The following is a 27,379-nucleotide window of genomic DNA, read 5'->3' on the forward strand; positions in this document are numbered from 1 at the left end:
CTCCTGAAAAAAGTCACTGAAAGACACACACCAGCCAACCAAGAGCACATGAATGAAAAAATCATTTTGTCAAAGACTAATAATGAACACAGGAATCAGTCCAGCATACTAAACCTAAAAATTGTTATAAATATAACTAAAAAATAGGACACAAATGCTAAAACTATTTTCTGAAAGTACTCCTGCCCCCAGTTCAGATTAGGTGTGTTCTACATTCCCTGTAATTTCCTTTTATACCACTATCATACTCTATTTCATTGTCTATTTAACTTACTATTCCTCCCACTATGCTATTGCCACTTATCCTACCTCCCCCCTCCAGGTTTCTAACTGATGTAGAATATATGTTGCTGATATAGTATACTCTATTAATGTGGTAATATGCAAGTATCAATAGCAAAATGAGAAATCAAGTATTGATTTTATTAAATTATGTGGGAAAAAGCACCTGATGTCTCCATGCAAAGCTCTGATAAAACCTTCTTACTCTCTCCCTACTGGGTGGCCCAAATTACCAACCAGTCACAGGCAGGAAAACTGTAACAAGGAGAGAATGATGTTTTCCTCTATGCCCAGGTGTGCTTACAAGCAGGAAGTGGAAGCTAGGGCAAGAAGAAATGCCTTGCAGGAGCCCTGGTCTTTGACACAATGACCCTGGGATCCCTAATGAAACACAGCTGGAAGAAGCCCAAGCACATACAAATTAGGTTAGCAACGCTTCTTCTTTTAAAGGGAGCTACCTTCTAATATTCTCCCATATGGGGAGTGAGGCTTAAGTAGAATTGCTATCTTTCCTACGGAAAGGGAGGAGAGAAAGTTTTTCTACCCATCACAATGATTTTAGCTTCTAAAAGTCAAGTGATTGCATCTTATTCTTTTCTAAACCAGGTCCTGGAATATATAATAAATAAATTAAAATAATGCTATTGATACTTGTATATATACCACAGTATAGTATATGGCATCAGCAGTGTATATGTATATATGTTTTAGCTGGTCAGTACTAAAGAAAAAAATGCTTAATGAATTAAGAAAAGTGAATAAGTAAAACAAATTAATAATTATTATATGGATCTAAAATCCAAGATAATAGCACTAAAAGAAAGGCATGGTTGAGGGAAAACATCAGGGGAAGAAAAATCATGCTGCTTATTTCCTCATACTTAAATGAGAGGGGAGAAAGAATTAACATAATATTTCATAATGAAAGAAAAAAATTAAAGCATGGTAAAAATTTGAATACTAGTAGAAATAAAAACAGATATATTCCATTTACTAGAGAGAATTACAAGAAAAAACAAAGAAAACATGATAGACCAAGTAGCAAAGGAGAGACAACAAGCAAAACAGCAAGAAAATGTAACAACAGAGAACAGAAACCAAGATATCAGGAGAGTTATTTGTGTACATCCCTTCTACTAGGGAAAGGACAGCAAAGACCCAAAAAGTGTTCTGATGTGAGCCATGTCCATAACTGAGTACTGGGAAGGCTGGGGAGTTTCAGAGCATTAATTTGGGGAAATGTTTATGTTAAAATGTTTAGGGGAAATGTTCAGTGACCAAGAAATGGAAGCTTTATTTCCAAGCTCAAAATACCTAGAGTAAAAATAAAACACCAAAAATAAAACAAAAAGACCTACTGTGGTTTCTAGGGCAGTTTCTGCCTCATTTCATCATGGACAAGGAATATATCTCATTCTAGAAGTAGGACTCCTTGAGTTCTAGACCTGGTGCTTCCTAGAGATATACAAGTGACAAATTCCTCTTTTTCAAACTAGAACAAACTAAGTAACTTCTCATTTTTTCAAGTAACACAATTTTTTAAAAAAATTCTGGTTTTAGTTGATGTACTGCCTGTTTCCTACCACCCATCTCTTTCTGACCTGTCAACGTAGGGCTCCAAAAGTCAATGCTAAACTGAACAGATTTTGGAATACATGGAGTGAACTAGCTCTATATGGCAGAAAGTCAATTCAAACACCAACTCCCTGATACTCTTTGTGATATGAAAAGATTAGTTACCTCTGCATTCAGCAGAGTCCCTACTTTTGGTCATATCAGTTCTAGTATTATTAAACTCCTTTACCAAAAATGGGGAAATGCTGTTTGGGAACCTGACAGCCTTGAAGCTGTAGGGCTCCTAGACAATATGGAGCACATTTAGTAAAATTGGGATTACATTGATTTGCATCAGTATTGGGCAGCAGGAATTAAAAACCAGATTTCTTGAGAAATGAGGGGATTGAGAGGCACCTGTTACAGGGACTGGGAGCAGACACAGTATACATGTCTGTTCATTACATCTAAAGTGAGCAGATCTCTAAAAGATAAGAGTTCCTGACAGATCATCAACATTTATTAAATCCGACCAAAGAAACTGAGGCACAGAAATGCCTGAATTTGTCCAGAGGAATACTGCTAAATTCATGAAGGTGAATGCCAGACTAGCCTTGATGCTGTGTGACGATTAGGTTAAAAAAAAAAAAAAAAGAATACAGTATATGGTGTGTGTGTGTGATTTTCATCCCACATTGATATACGATCAATTATATGCTTATCTCGTTGTTCCTTTTGAATCCTGTGGAGACAGGTTTAAGACTTCTGTTATTATGAAAAGTTAATTGGTGCATGTAAACACTAAAATTATCTGAGCAAATTATCCAGCTCAGACTACAGAGTAAGTATATTATGATTATAAAATATATAGTGTTCTACACAAAGGATCTATAAGAAGATACTCTTCCAGCAAAAAGTTACAGAAAACTTCACTGTAATCTACTTCATCCTAAATTCTTGTCTGCTCTAATATATAGCAGTTTCGATATATTATTGAGCTCCAAAAATTTAGGACACCCTAATCCCTATTGAACCAATTTTTCAGATTCATGTATTTCTAAAAAAACTGTGAACACCACTGGATTTGACTCAAATTGTCCCAAGAAGCCAGTGAAATAGAAAGGATATAACTTTAGGGTCAGAAGTTCTGTCACTGTTTATATATCACATGTCTTGGGACTTCCTGTTTTGTTCTCCTGTTCTAAAAAGGAAAGCAAGCAGCATGGTCCTAGAGTCCTGAGAGTCCTAAACACATTTTCCATCTTTAGCAGAGCAGTTCCAGTTGAAGGAAAAAAGGAACACTTCCTGCCCTGCAGGGGTTAACTCAGATTAGGACACCCCACAAAAGATATTCATATACATTGCCAATTTAAACATATTTACAAAAAAGGACAGTAAATAATTCATGATCAGTATTGAAATGAAAATGCATACCTTATAATCCAATCTTTTTTTCAGTTGATAAAAATGAGTCCAAGACATAAATGACTTCGCCTTAAATAATTTCCCAAACTCTTCAAATGTTTTCTATCTTTAACATTACAAAACACATTTTTATCTAATTAAACATCCCACTTTCTGATTTTTTAAAAACATTACTTAAGTGTACATTTTGCCTGTATTGTGCCACTTAAATGCATTAACCTGGTCCACAAATTTGTTATTTTAAGGGCAATATTCAATTGTGATTAACATACAGTACCTTTAACTCCTCTCAGTTGTTAGATATTTGTACCTTTTCTCATATTTATTTATTAAAATAGCAATGGTGCAACTATAAACATCTACTCCAGTACTTCCTTTTTACTTCCATTGGGTAATGAGGATAAATATATATTTTAGGTAAAAAAAATAGTGGTCAGTTTTATAACTTTCATTGTGTATTGCTACATTCATCTCCAAAAAGGTTCTAGCAATTTACTTATTATAATGAGTAAATGTCTACATCTCCAAAAATCCTTATCTCTTGTATTTGGTGTTAAGCTTCCATATGCTATCATCCTCCAAAATTCTGAGAAAAGGTGATAGTAGTTCTTAATCACTAGCTATGAATTTCTACATAATTATATTAAAGTTGAATTATATTTTATTTAAGATATTTGCTTCTGTGTTCATAGGTAAGATTACTCTCATGTTGCTTTTTTTAGGTGTTCACTTTAGCATATATTTAAGGGTCAAAGCCACATTTAATGTACCTCATTTAACCCACTATTATATATGGGTTAGGGACCTAATAGTTTATCTTTCCAAGTCTGTGATAGTCCTCCTCCAGTCCCTCCTCCACATTACAAGTAGAATAACTTCTTTAAAACTCTAGTTTTCTCACATCCCTTTCTTAAATCCTGCAGTGGCTCCCCATTACTTTTATGATATAGTCCAAAATCCTAACTTGTTCTACATAATTCTGGATCATCTGGCCATACATATCTTACCCTCTCCTGCTTTGGATCTTCAAATTCATGCATCATGGGACTTCCACTCCCTTTCCCAGCTAGATTTTACTGAGCTACTCTTAAATGTCACTAACATCTGCCACTAGGTTAAATATCCATCGCCATACAACCCGCTTTACTTAAAATTACTTATTCAACGTCTGCCCTCTCTGCTAGACTGCAGAAAGCTTCACATGAGTAAAGATCCTTTCTTTTATACCATCATCAGTAAGTAGGCATTCTTTGCCTTAGGAGTTTAAGAATTTGTTACTTTCTCCCTATTAGACTACATACCAAAGATAAGGACCAGTTCTCAGATATCCCTTACACCCAAAGTTTAGAATGGTATCTTGCACTCAATAAAAGTTCAATGGATTTATTTCAACATGTACTCTAGAGGAATAATACAAAGAAGAAACTTAAAATCTGAGTCAGCAAATACTCCTCAATATTCATAACATAAAATAGGAGACAATTAGTCACCACAAAGATACAACATTCACACCAACTTTTAGAGCCATTGTTGAAAATCCATCAAAACTGCTGAGGTTAAAACATTTGATTAACTTGAAAGTCATATACTTGAATAAGTAAAAAACCCTTTAAATATCATGATGAGGTGAAGAAGTCTGTAATGACTTCAAGAAGAAATACTCAGCAAATATCACAATGTGTCAATATTTTCTGCTTTTTTCATTTACTTCATGAGGTCTAGAATAATCACCCAATCATTAAAAAATATCATGGGTTGACTCAGTGCATAAAACAAAGTAGAACTATCAATCCCAAGCCTTCCCTCCTTTCCATGACAGTGATCATCTCTTTATAAACCTCAGCCCTAGGATCTAAATGTTTTATGCATTATTAACTACCAAAACCAACTTTTGTTCACCGTAGATACACTGAAAGCCTAACACAAAAGACCTAAAAAAGTTGGAAGAGGGATGGTTATGGAAAAAATAAGTAAATAAGTAATGAAGTGGCTATGGAACAGGTAAGTAAAAAGGAACACATGACAATAAAGTAATATGTTTTTTCTGCTTCACTTCCACTGGAAGGACATCTGTAAAATGAGAATAACAGTAGTAACTACCTTACAGAGGTAAGGATTAAATGAGTTAATATACATAAAATGCTCAGCACAGTACCTGGCATTATTATCATAAAAAAAAAAAAAATACCCACTAGGCATTTGGAACATAAGGCTCTGAATAAATGAAAAAGAACATATCAGCATTCTGAGCCAAGAAGCAATCTCTTGGTTTATTCAAGGCTGATAACAGTCTTCATATATATAAATTTCTAGGCAAGTACCTAATATCCCCAAATCATCACTTTCCAATCCTAATGGAGAGGAAGTTCTTTAAACTTTTAAAAATAATTTTAGTTCATTTTTATGTACTTTCTTTTACTTTTTTATTAGGAAGAAAAGAAAGGTATTTTCTATAATTTAAATAATGGTGACAATAAATATATAGGGGGTATACTTAAACCAAGCCCCTTAGTTACAAAAAAATAATTTCTACTAAAATAAGGTGATGATAAATATTAGAGAAGAGTAAATAAAAGGCATAGGAATAAGGCATCTCAAGCAGAATGATGAGAATTCAAGGGATGACTCTATGACCAAAGGGGGGTCATGTTGCTTTCTACACCAACACAAAATTTCCTTGATGTTTTCCTGCTTTCCTTTTTCTCTATTCCTGTGATTGATCCAAAATGACCACTTGATTTTTCAGAAGGAAAGCAGCAGATAGATGGGGAAAGAGAACCTGGAAGGAGAAGACAACGATTTGACTTCTTTATGGGATTCATTTAGCTCAACATTTGGTGCCAAGTTAATGATAACTACTTCTAACATCCTCAAACTTTGCCTTCAAGTGAATCTTTGGTTATATATCCCCCACTAAAATGTGGAGTTATTGACAATTAGGCTAAATATGCATCCTCACAGACTTTGTTCCTGCCTAGTTCAATCCCTAGTCAGACCCTTCAAATAAAAATAACTGGACACTACATTATAATAGTATCCAAGCTAAATCCCATGCCTGGGTTACAATTTTCTAAATGTTAAAATCTTTATTCCTATCTCTTTAGCAAGATCACCTATTCTAAGACTTCCAAAAATATTCCTCTCATTGATCTTAGCTCTGCAAAATACAAGCAAAAATGAATTGACTGATCCTTAACACTTCTTACCAAAAGTGACACCTTGCGGTTTTTTAAAAAATAACAAGCCTAAAAAGTATTTTTCCTCTAATAGCTATGTAATTATTATATAAGTAGGCTAAAATTTAGTAGATTTCTGACAGAATAGATTCTAGTGCTTCCTTTTTAAAAAAAATTCTCTTTTTAAAAGTTAATAGATCACACAAAACTTAATATTAAAAAACGTAAGTGCTTCCCTTTTTTTTGACACATAATTCACAAGTCACCCTTTTAAAGAGAATTCAGTGATTTTTAGTATATTCATAAAATTGTGCAACCATCACCATTTTCTAATTTCAAAACATTTTCATCACCCCAAAATGAAATCCCATTATGAGTCACTCTCCTTTGACCCCTCTTCCCATACCCCTGGCAATGACTAATCTACTTTCTGTCTCCTTGGATTAGCCTATTCTAGACATTTCATATAAAATTCTGGAATCATAAAACATGTGGTTTTTATGTCTAGCTTCTTTCATGTAGGACTGGGGTTCTTAACCCCTTTTGTTCCATTGACCCCTTTGCTAGTCAGGTGAAAACCACAGACCCCTTACTAAGTCCACACTATATTGTGTATTATTTAATAATTACATCACACTTGTACCAACACAGCCCCACAAGAATAATGAACCCTTTGTTAAGAACCCCTGATATAGGGGTTTTCAAGGTTCATCCACATTGTAGCATGGTATCAGTACTTCATTTCTTTTTATTACTAAATAATATTGCATTGTACGCATATACCAACAGTTTCTTTCTCCATTCATCAGGTGATAGGCATTTCCATTGCTCCACTTCTTGGCTATTATGAATAATACTGCTCTGAATATTGCTGTACAGTTTTTGGATGGATGTATGGTCCATTTCTCTTCAGTATGGAATGGAAAGGAACTGCTAGTTTATATGATAACTCCAAAGTTTAACTTTGTGAGATACTTCCAAACTGTTTTCCAAAGCTACTGTCATCATTTTATATTTCTACCAGCGGTGTAAGATGGTTCTAATTGCCCACATCCTCACCAACACTTGTTTTGTCCCACTTTCTTTTATTTTGCCATTCTAGTGCATATAAAGTGGAAGCTCACTATGGTTTTGATTTGCATTTCCTAATGATTAAATCATATGGAGCAGGTTTCCGTGTGCATATTGACCATTTGTTTATCTTACTCAGAGAAATATCTTTTCAAATCCTTTGCCCAATTCATTATTTTTTTAATTTCTCTTCCCTTCCCCACCCTCTTCCCCGCCAGCTGGTCTGCTCTCTGTGTCCATTCACTGTGTGTTCTTCTGTGTCTGCTTATACTCTTTTCAGTGGCACCGGGAATCTGTGTCTTTTTGTTGCGTCATCTTGCTGCTTCAGTGGTGTTTGGAGCCACTCCTGGCTGCATTTTTTTGTGCTGGGCGGCTCTCCTTACAGGGCGCATTCCTTGCATGTGCAGTTGCCCTAAAAGGAGACACCCCTGCATGGCACGGCACTCCTTGCACACAGCAGCACTGCACGTGGGCCAGCTCACCACACGAGTCAGGAGGCCCTGGGTTTGAACCCTGGACCTCCCATGTAGTAGGCAGACACTCTATCCATTGAGCCAAACCCTCTTCTCCCTTTGCCCATTTTTATCTGGGTTATTTGTTTTCATTGTTGAGTTTTATGAGTTCTTTAAATATTAAGGACATCAGACCCTTATCAGGGATATGATTTGCAAACATTATCTATTTTATGGGTTGAAACTGTTGTTTATTGTTGTTGTTTTTAGGAGGCACTGGGAACCAAACCCAGGACCTCCCGATGGGAAGCAGGTGCTCAACAGCTTGAGCCACATCCACTCCCCTTCACTTTCTTCATAGTGTTCTTGTGGTAGATTGAATTATGTATCCTGAAAAAAAGAAACATGTTCTTAATCCATTCCTTGCATGTGAACCCACTGTAAATAGGACCTTTTGAAGACAGTGATTTTTAATTAAGGTGTGGCACAAATGAATGAGGTTGGGTCTTAATTCTATCACTGGAATCTTATGAAGAGAAGGGTATATAGAAAAGAAGGGTACAAGGAAGAGTAAAAGCTATAAGTCTGAAATCTGGAAGAGAAAGGAGAAAATATTGCCATATAATGGGAAAGCCAAGGAGCCAAGGATTGCTGGCCAGCCAGAAGAGGAAGAAGCATGCCTTCCAGCCTCTGAAACCACGAAACAATAAATTCCCATTGTTTAAGCCAATCCATTTGTGGTATTTGTCACAGTAGCTGGGAAACTAAGATAATCCTTTACATGTATCTCTTTTTTTCTTTAGTTGCTAGTATTTTGGTATTTTGTTGCTTTTGTGCTTCCTTAGATAGCTAAAATTATATCAATGGTGGGATTTACTTTTTTTAAAAAGATTTATTTATTTATTTAAATCCCCCCCATCCCCTGGTTGTCTGCTCTCTGTGTCTATTTGCTGTGTCTTGTTTCTTTGTCTACTTCTGTTGTTGTCAGCGGCATGGGAAGTATGGGCAGCGCCATTCCTGGGCAGGCTGCACATTCTTTCGCGCTGGGCGGCTCTCCTTACAGGTGCACCCCTTGCGCGTGGGGCTCCCCTGTGCGGGGACACCCCTGCGTGACAGGACACTCCTTGTGCGCATCAGCACTGCTCATGGGCCGGCTCCACACGGGTCAAGGAGGCCCGGGGTTTGAACCGCGGACCTGCCATGTGGTAGACGGACGCCCTAACCACTGGGCCAAGTCCGTTTCCCGGATTTACTTTTAATTATATTAATGACTACCATTTATGGAATCTCTATTATTTTGCATGTGTTATTTCATTTAACGTCCCCCCTCCCCCCGACATACACACTCTCTCTAATCTCACTAGTATTACAGCCATTTTCTAAAGAAAGGAAAAAACCCCAACAAGCTCAAAAGAGTTATCCTCTGAAGGTTATTCAGCTATGATGTGATAGAGGTAAGATTCAAACCTACCTTTGCCTAATTATAGAGCCCATGCTCTTTCCTCTCTACTATTAAACTGCATTTTGTTACAGAATGGCATAATGGAGAGCTTCTGATTTTGCCAACAAAAGAGGGAATATATGTTGTACTGGTTTTCTATTTCTTCCATAACAAATTACCTCAAATGTAGTGACTTAAAACACAAATTTATCTTACAGTTCTGTAGGTCAGAAGTCCAACATGTATCTCACCAGGTCAAAATCAAGGTATTGTGTTCCCTTCTGGATGCTCTAGGGGAGGATTCATTCCCTTGCTTATTTGGATTACAGGCAGAATTCAGTTCCTTGGGGTGGTAGGACTGAAATTCCCATTTTTGTGCAAGATGTCAGCTAAAGACTATTCCTAGCTTCTATAGTCTGCTTGTATTCATTGTCTCAAGGCCTCCTTCCTCCATCTTCAAACCCAGCAGCAGCACAATGAGTCCCTCTCATGCTTTCACTCTCTCCTCCTCCTTCTCAACTCAACTCATCTCTCATCTCATCTCATCCTCATCTCATATCTCTGACCCACATTGGTGACTCCCCTTTATGCTTTTAAGGACTCATGTGATTAGACTGGACCCACCTGGACAATCCAGGATAACCTCCCTGTCTCAAGGTCCTTAACATCACATGTGAAAAGCACCTTTTGCCATGTAAGGTAACAGAGTCACAGATCTGATGGAATAGGATGGGGATATCATGGGAAGGGCATTATTCTATAGACCATATATATTCACCTGGGTAGGATATAGAGAGTAAAAGAACAGAAGGATGAGGATAGAACTCTGAAGTAGACTTTAACTCAAGGGATACTGTTCTTAAAGATTCCGGTGTGAAGTTTGTGACTTACTGATTTTAACTTTTAACTTGGAAATGATTTTCTCAATGCTCTTTTACCTATTCTTTTACCTCCTGATTCAGTCATCATTAATGGTGCTAATTCTTGGGCAGTGACCACAACAAATTTCAATTTTGCATACAGTATCCTGAAATATCTCAGGACACTGAGCCAATGAATTACTAAATTAGCCGAACATTTGGAAGCTTTTCCAGGAGCATCTCACTCCAGGCAATGTAATAATAGATTACTGCTAGAACTCCCTAAAGCAAGGTAGCTCTGGAAGCTTGTAACAACTAGATTTGTTGGCAGGCAAAATCCTTGCCACAGGTTTTAAAAAGGAGAAAACAAGCAGGCAATCTCCCAGTGTCCATACTTTTTTCCAACTAAGTCAAGTAAGTTCTATGAGTTAGAGACATTTGGACTGAAAAGCATTGATTTAATTAAGAGTTTTGGGTGGATACTGAGTTAAAAGTGGAGGATCATCAGTGATAGGAAAGCTAAAATATTTCCTACTAAATAAATACCATCTCTGAAAGTGAAATATAGGAATTCTCAGAAGTACAAGAAGTTAAGATAGAAACCATCTTTAAAGAGGATAAACTTAAAGCTAGTAAGGATGATCCAGAATTTTATAACAAAAAAGAAGAAAGGGAACATGAAGATTATTTACTTCAACCTTTTCATTTTACATTGGGGTAATTAAAATACAAGGAGTAGATTTTCCCAGGATAAAATAGTTGCTTGCAACATCATAGGTAAAATTCAGGTATCCTGACTTCCTCTTCAGTGCTCCATATCCTGGAAGCAGTCCTTACAAAGTGGCTCTATTATTAGTTGCTAAATGGATTTTAACCTCTCAGCCATTTTATTCTGGGGCCTCAATGAGGACAAGAAAGGTAGATGAAACAATGCCAATCATGACCACCATAAACAATTCTAGCCTCAGCTCTACTGAAAACTCAGTTTCATTATCTGTGAGGCTAAAGAACACCTTTTCAGAATAGTAATGATTTATGGGCCCATCCCCCAAAACAGAGAGTACCTATAAATGCAAGTAAGATGTTCCATCCATCTGTCCCATGGGATCTAAGGCCCCTCTCAATCGGAAGCAGAGTGGACATCACAATTCCCAAATCCTCAAGTTGAGAAATGAACAAACGTAAGTGGGGAATGCAACCATGGACTAAAGTAGACTTATTATTATTCTAATAATGGAAGAACTTGTAACACTGACATAGAGATAGTGGTCATCAGAGGTTCTGAGGGGAGGGAGAGGGAATCATAGGTATAACATGGGACATTTTTGGGACATTGGATCTGTTCTGCATGACATTACAATGATGGATACAGGCCATTATACATTTTGTCAGAACACAGAAAATTGTGTGGTGCAAGTGTAAAACAATATTAATATAAACTATAGACCATGGTTAGTGCAAAGCTTCAATATGTGTTCATCAATTGTAATAAATGTGCCACACTAATGAAAGATGTTAATGAGGGAAGTTGTGGGAGGGGGAGGGGTGAGGTATATGGGAATCCTCTATATTTTCAATGTAACATTTATGTACTAAAGCTTCTTTTAAAATAAAGGCAAAAAAAAATGTTTTTTTAAAGAGGCCAATGTGCCTCTTAAAGGCCAGTGTTCCTAGACGTCCATAAGACAGTACACAACTGAAAACTCAAAAGCTCTGCATAAGAGATTTTAGTGGGATATGTGAATGTGTGTATGTAAAGTTATTACTGGATTCTGAGGAAAGAAAATGGCAAACAAAAGTGTAGGAAAAATGTTTAATGGTTTCACCTCTGCCACACTGACTTTTTGCCATGGCTTTTTTAGTCCTATTACCAATAAAAAGCAGGAGCCCAAATAAAGAAATATCTGAAACCTATGCTGCCCAGCACATTACAGGATATAACTAATATAAAATCACAACTATTTTATTCTGTTCCAGACACACAAGTAAAAAAAAAAAAAAATCAACATTTCAAGGAATCTGTCGCCCCATTTGGGCCTCCCAATCCTAGTATCTCTGCAATTAGGTAGTCACAGGTTTAGCAATTAAATCCCATGATCCCTGTCCAGACATTTTGCTACCAGAGGATAGACAGCCATTGTCAGCTGTCCTTTGTAAAAGTAAGGGGAGATTTTGGCAGGCTAGACTGTCTACATTTCATGCTCCATTCTCTGGGTTCTGTGGGCTTAAGGCCCATAGGGACACTGGCAACTATACTGAAAAAGGAACATGAGGAAAGCAGTGGAAGGTGCCTAATTAGCTCTAGATATCTTACTTTAGAGTTCTCTGCCAATTCTCAGAATGGGCTACTGACTTTGTAGACTGTAACTAAAAGCTACACAGTTTATATATTTATAATATCCATTGTAATATTATATATATTTAAATTATCCAAAATACTATATATCAACTATCACCATTACTTGTAGCAGTTCTCTTGCCTCTCTCTCCTTGGTATGCTGACACTCATAATCCCAGGATGCCACTATTAACTATTATCTTTTGATTTCCCAAGCTGTTTATGTATCATCATACTCTGCTGTACCCTGCTGGATAAAGAGACTATTCACTTCCTATACAATATTAAAATTCCTCTATTAAAGTCACAATATACTTTTCTAATCAGGAGTCCATTCTTCATGAATGAAATAGTACTTTCCAACATGTTCTACTGAGTTATTCTGACTACTTTCAAGTGACTTCTGCATTTCTTGATAAGCTAGGTTTCCTTAAGTTCTCTCTGCCAACTTGTGATCATAGAATTTGGCACCTGGCTCACAGTTTTCCTCTCCATACCAAATCTCACTACCACCACCATCATCATTATTGTCATACTGGGTGACATGTTATTGGGGAGACTTTTATCAGGAGGTATGAATCAGTCTATGGAAAGAAGAAATCTACAATCAAGAACATTATTAGAAATGTCCTTACACACTTTAAAACCACTGATCAAAAACTCTTTCTAAAATCCCTACATTTAATGGTGAATCAGATAGCTTTGCAGAACAATTCACATCTAAAAACTATGATCAACATGTAGTGGTTATAATTTTTTCTATCAACAAATATTTACTGAAACTCTGTCATGTTCAGGCATTGTTTTAGGTACTAAGAATCAAGTAGTTAACAAAATAGGCAAAACTCCTACCCTCATGGAGATAATTTTCTAGTGGGAGTAGAACAAATTAAATAGGATACATAAAGTATATAGTATAGTGGATAATAAATCAAGGGAGAAAAATAAAGCAGGGAAGAGAACAGAGTTTGACCTTGGGTCTGGTTTGTTGGCGAGTTATAGAGGCAGTAGGAGGGGGGAGTCATAATTAAATAGGGAAGGTTTCAATGAGAAGATAAATATTTAAATGGCTTTTGAATAAAGACCTGAGGAAGCTGAAGAAGCAAGCAATACAGGTATGTGAGAAAGTGCCTTCCAGGAACAGTCAATGTCAAGTGCAAAGGCCCTGAAATGGGAGTGCATCTGGAATGTCTGAAAAATTATAATGAGGCTATGAGAACCAGAGCAGTGAGTGAGGCAAAAAGTAATAGGAGATAAGGTCCGAGAGTTAATGGACCTGTATGCACAGATTCTATAGGCTCCTGTAGGTAATTAAATGGACTTTGGCTTTTACTTACAGTGAAATGGGAAACCATTGCGGGATTCTGGAGAGAGGAGAGACATGATCTGACGTTTGTTTTAACTCATTCACACTGGCTGCTACATTTGAGAATGGCCTATAGAGCGACAAAGGCAGAATGAGGGACACCAGTTAAAAAGCTATTGCAAGGGAAGTGGATTTAGCTCCATGGATAGAGTGTCCGTCTACCAAATGGGAGGTCCAGGGTTCAAATCCAGGGCCTCCTGACCCATGTGATGAGCTGGTCCATGCGCAATGCTGATGTGCTCAAGGAGTGCCATGGCACACAGGGGTGTCCGCTATGTAGGGGAGCCCCATGTGCAAGGAGTACACCCCTTAAGGAGAGCCGACCAGCATGAAAAAAGTGCAGCCTGCCCAGGAGTGGCGCTGCACACACGGAGAGCTGACGCAGCAAGATGATGCAACAAAAAGAGACACAGATTCCCGGTGCTGCTGACAAGAATACAAGCGCACACAGAAGAACACAGAATGAATGGACACAGAGAGCAGACAATGGAGGAGGGAGGCAAGTGGGGAAGGGGAGAGAAATAAATAAAAAATAAATCTTTAAAAAAAAAAAAAAAGCTATTGCAAGAATACAGTGAGAGATAATGAGAATATGGACCAGAAGAGAAATGATAGTAAAAATTGTTTTTTTGTTTTGTTTTGAAGGGAGAGAAAACATGATTTTGTGACAGACTGGATGTGAAAGAAATAAAGGAGACAAGAATGACTTTAAGGTTTCTAATCAGCCATTAACTGAGATGAGGAGGACTGCAGAAGGAATAGGTTTTTGTGGGGGATATGGAGGAATCAGGAACTTATTTTTAGGACATTTCAAGCTATAATAGAATACAACATATTAAGAGTCTTTTATTATCATACTTGATGAAGATAAGTATATTTCTAGCATGGAGAATAAGATAAGGCTATATAACATTCTGAACACATTAATCATTCTCAGTTGAAGTTCCTCACTGTCTCAGCAAGAATTACATGTAAACTACGTTAGAAGTCATTCCTAGACAGATTTCAACATCTTGAACTGGTTGCAGTTTGGACTGACATTCTGAGAAAATTCTGGAGCTCAGTAGTGGATTACGTAAGTGTCCAAAAGATATGACAAGGATGAAATTCTGCATGAACTCCAAGGGTGCACTGGCACTGAAAAATAAAGGCCCCATTTGGGAATAGGAACAAAAAGGCAACACCTGACACCTTGACCCAGGTGCTCACCAGCATTGTAAGCATGTGACCAAGTGTCTCAACTGAAAAGTCATCTCTTGTTGAAGTGGAAAGAATGATTTTTCAGGTAAGGAGTTATTTTCCATTCCAGCATGAACCATCTTGCTTCCTTACCTTATGGCTTTCACTCGAGAAGTCTTCATGTGTTAGGTCTCAGGAACAACCAGCTAAAGTACCTTTTCCCATATTTGCATAATTTTTGTTCCAGACTTCCCCCAGTACTGTGACCATGCATTTCATTTAACAAGTTTAGAGTAGTAGAATTAGGGGCATAGAGTGGGAGGAAAATGATGGATTCTATTTATTTAAGGTAGCTTGAGTACAAATATTATTCAGAAATTCAATTTATTTTCATTTATTTCTGAAATGCCACAGAACATTAAATCAGTTCATTCAGCAAGCTGTTATGAAAGCATAATACCTAATAGAAACTGTGTTATACAATGGGAGAGGAGGAATTCAAGGATAAATAAAACAGGGACTCTCCCCTTGGTGAACTCAGAATCTAATGGAGAAGGAGATGATTAAACAAGTAATTACAAGAGAATTTGATCCATGACATAATGTAGAGACATACAAAATGCTAGAAACCAAAGGGGCCACATTTAATCTACCTGAGAGGTTAGGAAGGATTTGTAAAGGAAATGCTATTTGAGCCTCATGGTGAAGGAGGAGAAGGTGTTTGTCACTGACCGAGAGAGAGCACTTGATAAGGCAGAGGTCTAAAGCTTGCCCAGTCTTGGAATCAGAGAAGTGTTAAGCATGGCTCAGATAGAAACTGTGTATAACGTAAGCATTAACTCCCCATTCCCTACTCTACCCCATTCCCTGGTAACCTATATTCTAGATTATGACATGATGATTTTGGTTATTCTAATTATATCTTGTTAATGAGGTCACACAATATTTGTCTTTTTGTGTCTGGCTTATTTCACTCAATATGATGTCTTCAAGGTTCGTCCATGTTGTTGCATGTATTAGAAATGTATTCCTCTTTCTGGCTGAGTAATATTCTATTGTATGTATATACCACATTTTATTTAACTGTTCATTGGTTGTTGGACACTTGGGTTGCGTCCATCTTTTGGCAACTGTGAATAATGCTGCTAAGAACATTGGTATGCAGAAATTTAGTAATGGGTGGTGGTGATGGTAACACAACATTGTAAAACACACTAAATTGTATATTTGAATGTGGTTAAAAGGCAAAAATTTAGATAGTATATAAGCTACTAAAATAAAAAAACAACAACATGGGACTATACAATATAAACAGTGAATCCAAACAATGACTAAAGCTAATAGGAGAATTACAAAATGTTCTTTCATGAATTATAACAAATGTACCACATTACTGAAAGGTGTTAAGGGTGGTGTGTGGGAACTCTGTACTTTACAATTTCTCTAATAAAAAAACAACAACCAAAAAATATAGTGACCCAGGTAGAGGTTACATGGGAAAGAGTGGCAGGAAGATGAAGATGAGACTAGAAAGACAAACTAAGAACTGATTTGCTTTACCAGAGTCTGTTCTTCGTTCTTTGGACAGCAAAGAGGTCTCAAAGTTTTTTAAGCAGGCAGATGACATGGTCATAATTGTGTTTTAAAAAAAATAGTTGGTGGTGCAGTAAATAAAGCCTCAAACGAAAGTGCACCAAGGGCTCTAGCAGTGTGCAGACACCATGGGCAAGTCACACGGCCTCATTAAATCAACACTCCATTGATTTTCCCAACATAACAGAGTTATATGCTCATTTATAATTCCCTTAATCATGATTCTTCTACTTCTTTTATTTGAACCTATAATTTCCAATGTACCTTTTAAGTATATTTCTCAGAGACTTAAATCTTGAGATTGTTCATATGCCAGTTGAGCCCTGAAACCCAGCAGAGTTGCAGTTAACTCAGACTCTCCAGTTCTTCAACTAACAAAATGATGATGATAGATCAGTCCCATCCCCCAAACAAGAAGCATCTTCAACTGCAAGCAAAACAATTCCTTTCCTTTGTCCCTTAATAACTACATCCCTTCTCAGCCTAAGAGTTCGGGGCAGACATCATCCCAAATCCCTCAAGATTGAGGAATGAACAAAAATAAGGGGGGAGTGTAACCACAGACCAAATCAAATGTATTGTTATTGCAGTTATTATCTTGTGTTAACAGAGTAACTTGTAACACTGACACAAAAAATTAAAAATAAATAAATAAATAAAATGTTGGTAGCAGAATAGAAGAAAAGAAATAAAGGATTCTTAATGAAGGCAGTGACATAAAACAGATTGAGAGAAAACATAAAAATAAAATAAAGGGGAGTTTCATACTTAAAGGAAAGAACAAAGATATATCCTCCTCCATACTCAATCCTCATCTACATAATTTATCACCTCTCACCAATGAAACTGTCCCCTTTCATTATTATTTCTTCAAGTAGGTGGTAAAAGAAAAGAAGTCCACACAGATTGAATGATCAATTCAGGATGCTGGTACCCCAGGAAAAGCACATGGGAAACCATCTACTCCCTTTTAAATATTTCTAAAGAGTTTAAAAGGGAAGGAAAAAGTACAAACATCATATGGAACTCTAACCATACTTGGATTTAGAACATAGCAAAATATGTAAGAACATGTACACCCATACACACACACAAAGATGCTTGTACTGATAAGTGATTAGAAGTTACAGACTCAAAAAAGAATGATTACATCAATTTTATCTCATAACACATATTCAATTTCAACGACATTGTCAATTTACTTTTGCCCAAGATACTTCTTTTTAATATAATCTAGTTGTACCAGTAGTTTCTGAGAACCACTTGTTTCTCAAAGTCGTCCTAAACCTCTGTGGTCTCAAGTCACTGAGAACTACAGGGTACACCAGTAATAGCTTGTAAGGGGCCACAGCATTGCTACAGGGATCATTGCTTCCTGCCTTGATCAGATGCAAAGCAGGAAAGCACTGGGAAGAATCTGAGAGACTTCTCTCTCTGATTGATGTTTGGCTTAGATGAACACCTCAGCCTTCATTTTAAGTTTCAGAGCATAATTTTGAGCACACATTGGAAAACAGAGAAATAATAGCTTAACTTTGCTGGTGAATAGTAGGCTATTTGCTCTTTTCTGTAGTAACACTAGAGCCAAGCAATGGTCTGAACATTTTTTATCAGCAGCATGGGATTAGATTTCCCCAGGTGATCCTAGATTTCAGATACACTATGAACAGTGATTCTCAAATGTTCTGGTCACCAAATAAAAACGAACACATCATTTCCTACTGACCCATTTTGAAAACAATAACAAAGGCAAGAATCATCACTTCTAATGACACAGCAATCTCTCCCTCCTCCAAATGCACATAATACTTGTATGCTACTCATTTGGCACTTAATCATATGGTCCCTTTCACTGACAGTTAACTTTTTATAACTATTAGTCCTGTCTTTCTTACTAGAAGTAAGCTAAGGTTAAATGAGAGATGTACCAAATCAGATTGCAAAAAACTTTCCATCACAGGACATGGTAGAAAGAATTAAAAATACAGACATTGGTAAATTCATTCCCTTCTTAATATCTGTAAGGCACTCAGTATTTTTTATATGTAGCCAAAGAAAAAGGGAATTAAAAAAATAAGGGTATTTTGTAATACCTATCAAATTAACCAAACAACTTAAAATTATAAGACCCAATATTGGCAAGGCTGTTGTAAAACTAGTACAGGAATACATTTCACAGAGTACTTTAAATTGGTATAACCCTTTGTGATAAGAATCAGCAATATATTATAAAAGATGTAAAAATGTTTATACTCTTGAATAAAGAAACTACCTTAAAGAATAATTCAGATAAAAAGATTTCTGTTATGAATACATGTTACATTTTAAATACATTACAATTTAAATATAAAAACAAAATTCTAGAAACAATATATGAGTTTAAAAATACTAATGGCCAATAAATTAATGTGATATAAAGTTGACACATCATTCATAATAAAAACCCTAAGCAAATGAGGAATTCAAAGAAACTTCCTCAACGGATGAAAGACATACAAAACTTATACCTATCACCATATTTAATGGTGAAACACTGAACACTTCTCCACTAAGATTAGGAACAAGGCAAGTATATCTGCTCTTATACTTCTATTTAGCATCTTACTGGAAGTCTAAGTACAATAAGTGAAGAAAAAAATGCATCTAGATAGGAAAGGAAGAAGTAAAACTGTCTTTGTTCACAGATGGCATAATTTTATACCTAGAGCATTCCAAAGAGTCTATTTTAAAAACTGCTAGATCAAACAGTTTAGCAAGTTTGAGATTCACAAACACTAAAATAAAATGTATTTCTATAAAGTAGCAATGATCAATTAAAAATAAATTAAAAAAACCAATAAAATAAACATGAAATATTTTGGAATAAACCTAACAAAATATGTGCAAGATTAGCTGAAAACTGAAAAGAAATAATGAGAGAAATCAAAGAAAACATAAATAAATGGAGAGACAGATTGTGTTCATAGATTAAAAGACTCAATATTATCAGAAATCAATTCTCCCCAGACTGATGAATGAATTCAACACAATCCTAATCAAAATTCCAGCAAGATTTTGTTGTGGAAATTGACAAGCTGATTCTAATACATATATATGTAAAGGTTTTAAAATAATTTTGAAAAAGAACAAAATTGGAGGGCTCAAACTATCTGATTCGAAGATAATATAAAGATCAAAATATAGCAAAATAATAGACACACAGATCAATAGAACAGAGTCTAGAAATAGACCCACATATATGGTCAGTTGATTTTTGACAAAATGTCAAAGCAAATCAATAGAGAAAGCATAATCTTTTCAACAAATGGTGCTAAAACAACTTGACATTCTATGCAAAAATATGAACCCCAACCCATATTTTATATCACATTGAAAAATTAATCAAAATGTGTCATCAGATACCTAAATGTAAAGCTTAACACTATAAAACTCCTAGAAGAAAAAAGGAGAAAATATTTTTGACTCTGGGTTAGGCAAAGATTTCTTAGAAGATACAGAGCATGAGTCATGAGAGAAAAAAAAAAAACTGGACATTATTAAAACTAAAAACTCAAGACTTTCAAATGTTACTCTTAAGAAAATGAAAAGACAAGTCACAGACAACTGGGAGAACAAAAAGTTGCAAAACACTGTTAACCAGAATTTTTAAAATGGACAAAAGATTTGCACAAACACTTCACAAAAGAAGAGATTCGGATGTCAAATAAGTGCAGGAAATGGTTCCCAGCATCGCTAATCATTAGTGAAATGCAAATTAAAATCACTGAGATTTTAATTCCCCCACACACATCTATTAGAATAGCTAAAAAAAAAAAAAAAAATTCACTATCAAATGCTACCAAGGGTGTAGAACAACTGCAACTCTCATATATTGCTGATGGGAATGCAAACTGGTAAAGCCACTTTGGAAAACGACTTGACAGTTTCTTATAAAGTTAAATATGTACTTACTATATGACTCGGCAATCCCATTCCTTAATATTTACTCTAGACAATGAAAATACATGGCCACATAAAAACCTGGGCATATCATATCGGTGTTATTCACAATAGCCAAAAGATGGAAACAACCCAAGTGTCCATTAACCGATGAATGGAAAAACAATACATACAGTGGAGTTTTATTCAGTCATAAAAAGGAAAGAAATTTTGATGCATGCTACAACACAGATAAACCTTGAAAATATTATGCTTAGTGAAATACACCAGACACACAGAAACAGAAAGTATATTATAAGGGGCTGAGGAACAGGGTAATGGGGGAGGAGTTTTTGCTTAACTGGTACAGAGTTTCTATTTGGGGTGACAAAACTTTTGGTAATGGGTAGTGTTGATGGTAATACAACATTGTAAATGCAATTAATGCCACTGAATTATACATTTAAAAATGGTTAAAATGGCAAATTTTATGTTATATATGTTACCACAATAAAAAAGGGAAAAATACGAATACACGCAAGAACATGGATGAATCTCAAAAACATTATGCTAAGTGAAAGAAGTAAAAATTAAAAGTATGACTCCATTTATATGGCATTTGTAAAGACAAAACTATAGCATTAGAGCAGTCACTGCTAGAGGCTGGGAGTCGGGGGAGGAGATTGATGTAAAGAGGCATGAAGGAATGGTTTGGAAATATTCTGCATCTTGATTGTGGTGGGTGGTTACAGCTTTTAAATTTGTAAAAATTTATAGTGGTTACAATTTTTAAGTTTGAAAAATTTATAGACCTGTAATCCAAGATGGATGAATTTTATTGTATGTGAATTATGCCTCAATACACAAACAGATAAAAGACTGTCACACCAAGTGTTGAAGAGGATGTGAACATCTAAAAGTTTCATACACTGCAGCTAGGAATGGAAAGGTATAACCACTTTGGAAAACAGTTTTACATTTTAAAAAATAAAGTTAAACATACACCTACTATATACCCAACAATTACATTTCCAATATCACCCAAGAGAAAAATGTATGTCTACACAAACACTTGCATATGAATGGTCATAGCAGCTTATTCAGAATCATTCAAAACTAGAAACAATCAAAAGTTCATAAATATCAACAAATGAATGGATAAACAAATGGGTGATATACCCATTTAAAGAAATACAACTCATCAACAAAAAGGAATGGGTTATTGATATATACAACCCCATGGAAGAATCTCAAAAATAGTAGGCAGAATGAAAGAAGCCAGACACAAAAAAGTATCTGTCATATGGTTCCATTTATATAAAATTTGAGAACATGCAAACTAATCTATAGTCACAGAGCAGATCAGTGGCTGCTTGGAGACTGCTTACAAAGAAAGATGTACAAGGCTGCTTTTCAGAATATGGAAATGTTCTTGGTAGAAGTGGTGGTAAGTACACAGGTGAATATATTTGTCATAACTCATGGACTGTATACTTAATATAGGCGCATTTTATTGCATATAAATTGTACCTGAATAAGACTGATTTAAAATGTTAACAGGGAAGTGGATTTGGCTCAATGGATAGAGTGTCTGCCTACCACATGGGAGGTCCAAGGTTCAAACCCAGGGCCTCCTGACTCATGTGATGAGCTGGCCCACACACAGTGCTGATGTGTGCAAGGAGTGCCGTGCCAGGTAGGGGTGTCCCCTGTGTAGGGGAGCCCCATGCGGAAGAAGTGCACGCTGTAAGGAGAGTCGTCCAGCGCAAAAAAAGTGCAGCCTGCCCAGGAGTGGCACCACACACACGAGAGCTGATGCAACAAGATGATGCAACAAAAAGAGACATAGATTCCTGGTCCCCCTGACAGAAGAACACACAGCGAATGGTCACAGAGAGCAGAAACTGGCAGGCGGGGGGGTGGAGGGGGTGGAGGGGAGAGAAATAAATTAAAAAAAAAAAAATGTAAGTCTAAAAAAATGTTTGATATAGTAAATTAAAAGTTGAATATAAAATGGTATATACAGGTATTACAAATATGCATATTGAAAAAGACCATAAAATTAAGGCAATAGATTTAGTTATGCTTTAATTTTCACCTTAAAATTTTTTATTTAGTATAATAATTTTAATAAATATTTTTATGGAAAAGGTAAAACAACTTCTAATTTGGTTAAACATGAAAACCTAGCTCATGAGTTATTTTCTTTTAGTCATCTCTATGTCAACATATTAGAGAAGAACTCAGAACATTTAAAAGTTTTTATTCTTAATTCCTAACCTCCTGAGAGACATTAGGAACCCCATTTATGAGCCAGAAGCCAAAGGCACAAGTACCCTAAGTCATGTAATGAATCAGAAAGAGTTAAGAAATCACTCCAGGTCTCTTAACTTTCACTTGGGTACCATCCTCATGTATGTATAGTTCTCCAGGAGGCCTTCTGAGCATTGCAGTACTAATAGTAATAGCCATAATAAGAACAGCTATTATCATTTATTATAAACTTATCAAATATCAAGCACCGTGATTATACATTATTTTATTTAATGCTTATAGCAAAACTATAAGCCTATAAATTAATACAAAATTTTCATTTTATAGCCAAGGAGACTACACTTTAGAGAGGTCAAGTAATTTGTCAAATGTCACAGCTAGTAACCCAGGTCTGCCCAATTCCTGCCACGAGGAATTTGTGGTTAGAGGACCCCCATTTTCTGCTGCTTAAAGGATCAAGGAAAAGAGGAGACACTGAAAGTTTAACATCCCAAGCAAGAGTTTTCTCTTTATACCTAAGAGGTTTGGAAAACTGCTGAGCACTCAGCAATTATTTAGAATAGACTCCAAACACCATCTCTGCTAACCTACTGGGAACAGATCCTGACTCCCTAGATTGATTGTGATTTTGCCTATGTAACTAGTCACCAGAGCCAGTTTTTCTTTTCCATTGGATATTCTTAGCAAGTATTACAGTATAAAATGTGAAAAGGGAACATCAGAAGTTACCTTAGGGAAGTGAATTGTCCTTTCATACCAGTACTATCCAGAAGGGCTCCACGCCCAATTTCATTTCATGTATAAGAATCTCTTAGTCACATCCTAGACTATCATATCAAATCACCTATTCCTTCCTTACTCCCTCCTTCCCCTACTCTCCCTCCCTCTCTCTCTCTCTCCACATTCTCAAAGAGTTATTTTGCTCTTGAAATTTAGAAATACCAAGAAAGAAATGATCCTGGCTAGTCAAGGAGGAACTACTTTAGGAGGTGAGAATCCCATGGATATAGCTGTTCATGTGTAAAATTGCTCCCTTTGCAGCTCCCTCCCTGCTGACATGCACCCAACAAAAGGCTCCTTCTTGAATAACACAGCCTCAGAGAATCAATCTCTCCCAACTCTAACTTTGCCTTCTCAACTCACTTTACTCTGGCTCGGCCCCTATTGCATATCTTTCTTCCATTTCAGTTCCTGAACCACATTTGCTTGCCCCTTTGGGACTTGTCACTTTGGAATGTCCTTTTGGTTCCTTGCCTTCATTGATGCTGTCTGCTTCCCCTTTTCCAATGAGTTTTATCTTATTCCTTTACCCATTTCTGGTTACTGAGCTTGCCTAGGAGGAGGTCTTTAACCTCTAGATCAGAGTTCTAGATGCTCTTTTTGGTCCTTTCCCCACAGGACTCATGCTTGTAAGTGTGCCTCCCAGGTAGCTAATTCTCTTACAGCTAAGGGGGCATCCTTCTTGGCAAACTTAAATATGCCCCAATTTTCTAAATCTGGGCCCTTTGTTGTCACTCTCTGCTGCCCCCCAGCGGTTGTTAGTAGAATACAGAAGTTAGAAATTAGTTCCAAGATCTGTATCTGCTGCCCTTTCCTTATCCTATCAGGTCCTCTAATAGGATGCTAAGTATGTAGTTAGTGGAACTAGGATTAATGTCCAGAACATAGTATGTTTTCTTTAACCTGGCATTACCACAACAGCTTCGACACTGATGCCACTTCCAGGGAAATTTTGGTGATGATTCTTTCTTCAGGTCTCTTGAAGATAAATTATCTCAGAAACTCTAGGTTCCAGGTTTGTGGGTATATGTATTCATGCTGTGTGTTGATATAGGTTTAAGTAGGAAGTTCTGGGAAATGCTGTCGATCAAACTTGAGGTTAGACTCCCCATCTAACACAAGATGGTGTCAATATGGGTTGACAGTAACAAAAGATAATGTTAGTCAGGGAGACCCATGAGTCAAAAGGCCAAATCCAGTGAATTGTTCATGGGAAAATATATCAAAAGCCTGGTGTTCCATCTACCGCTACCCAAAAGGTTGCCCATGGTTCCTTCTAACAGAAGGATTTTTACCCACTGCTTGTCTTCACATATCTGCCATCTATATAGTTTAAGTGGCTTGAAAGTGTTCACTGTACCTGTTATTCATGAGCCAACATGTCCAGATACACAAACTGGCTAAAGGGAAGGGCATGCAAGAGATCCAGAAGCTACTCCTTGCCAACCACAATTGTGCAAAGAACCAAGTGGCTGGGACCTATACTCCTGAAAAGTTGGTGAGCCTCCTCTCCCTGGAAAATATGCAGGGAAATTCATCAATTCTTCCACCTTTTGGATCCTAATCTCTATTTTAAAAAACCAATGAGGACTCTACCTCTTATAAGATTACAATGGTCTCAATGCAGTTATCATCTGCCACTATTACTTGTTCCCGTCTCTCTGATTTATAACCTCTCGGAAAAACTCTATGAGAACTTTAATAAATTAGACCTCCTAAGTTCTAATAATCCATAATGGGAGGATAATTAATAGGAAATGACTTTCCAAATATGTTCTGATCTTATTTGATATATTAAATGCCTGGGTCTTTTCCTAGCATTTAAAAAGATAACATATTATTTTCTGTACCAAAAAGTAGTGCTCTGCTTGGCATGAGGATCCCAATCGGGGATAAAATGAATTCTGTATTAAATCAGAAAAGGTCCTGAGATGGAATTTCTGAACTCATCTGCTCCCCAGTTAAGAGGCCGGTATGACATGAGACAAAAGTGTCAGCAGTTCTAGAGTAGATTCTCCTTCAATCAACAAAGGACATTCAGCAAATCCCTGAATCTGTTACATATTATTAGAAATTCCTTCCATAAATTGTCCCTAATGGCTCTAGTTACTAATATCCCAAACAAGGCAAGGGGATATGTCTGGTTTGCAGAGGCTGTGGCAGCATCCAAGTAGCTGAAGACCTTCTCACCTTTTCCCCATCCTTGTGTATGTTTACCCAGTCTTGACTTAGATAGTTGAGATCAAAAACTCTAGTTCAGGGGAGTCTATTCTTAGAAATGTTTCCATTTCTTTCTTTCTTTTTTTTTACATACCCATGTTCAGAAAATGTTAGCTCATCCCTGCTTGGGAATAGGAATTATTTGCTGGAGGTATCACCCTGAAGGTTATGGCTGTCTAGTAAAAATCTGTCAAAACCACCTGAGCATCCCAGAAAACTCTGATTCCAAGAGCCAAAGGACCATTTTTAGAATTATTTCAATTTGCCATCCTAGTTATGCCAGGCTGCCAACCCATAGCAAAAAGTTCTTTTTGAAAGTTTGTATATCATTATATAGCAGACTTGGTCTTGCCCTGGGAGATCTTGCCAGAAAACTCTGCAGCTAGCTGTCTCTAAAACTGACCAATACAGAATCAATACAAAAAATAAAAATCAAGATATAATGACATCACTGAAAGCATCAGGGCCATCTAAAGAGAGTTTCTGGGCAGAGGAGAATATTGAAAAGGCCTGATTTACAGGCCTGAGTAACTATACAGAATGTAAGCTCCACAAGGGGAGAGACTATGTTCTATTCACTGTGCTATACACACTGACTACGAAAGTGCTAGGCATTCTGTGGAATGAATGAATACTTCCTGATTAAGGTCTATATCCAAGTGCTTGTGGTGCCTGTGTGAAGACATGGAATATGGTCTCAGGTACTTTTAATGGCTGATACAGAAAAGAGATCTGTGCAGGTGGTGTGATATACTACTACATTCTTTTCACATCCTAAATGCCTTTGGGATATGATTCCTCTAAATTTCATTTTTGATCTGCCTTCCATACATATACATGCTACTATATTGGTAAAGCAGATAAGGTTTTCCAAGATAATGTGCTTTATGACTTAAAGCATTCCTTCTAACCCCTACCATCCATATCAATCATCTTCCAACTTCATGAGTTATCAAACCATTTGATTTCTTACTCTGATTCAGATGACTCCCAGTTTTACAGGCCACTATTCAAGATCATACACAATCTAAATGTCAAACAGAATGAGCACTTAAAGAGTATGTAAACTACTCTATTGTCTATTGACAGTATTACTTGTCCATATACTTCGTTACTAGATGGTTTACATACAACATTCTATTTTCATCCACCAAAAACATACCTTTCATTTCTCTTCTTTCTCTTCCATGACTCCTTGATAAATGGTCAATAAGTATTTGAGAAAACTACAGGCTTCCCTAAAGGGACACAAGTTATCTTCCAGCAGCTTATCGACCAATATTAAGAAGTATATGTGTTAAATACCACCTATCAGTTGTGATGAAAAAATGAAAGATTGACACCTGAGGCCTTTTAAGATATGACTCCGTCCCGCCCCCTCCCCCCCTTCTATCTAGTCTCCTAGTTAAGGAGTAGTGTATACGGATTAGGATAATGAAGTAAAAAAGAG

At 36.6% G+C, this 27,379-nt stretch overlaps 1 protein-coding gene across 3 annotated transcripts in view; it reads right to left on the minus strand.

Moving 5' to 3' along the window:
- The window catches only part of EXOC6B (exocyst complex component 6B), a 748,241-nt gene that overhangs the window by 125,377 nt on the left and 595,485 nt on the right, over positions 1-27,379 (minus strand). The window lies entirely within an intron of this gene.

The sequence above is a fragment of the Dasypus novemcinctus genome, chromosome 17 (genome assembly GCF_030445035.2).
Source record: "Dasypus novemcinctus isolate mDasNov1 chromosome 17, mDasNov1.1.hap2, whole genome shotgun sequence".
NCBI classification, from domain to species: domain Eukaryota; kingdom Metazoa; phylum Chordata; class Mammalia; order Cingulata; family Dasypodidae; genus Dasypus; species Dasypus novemcinctus.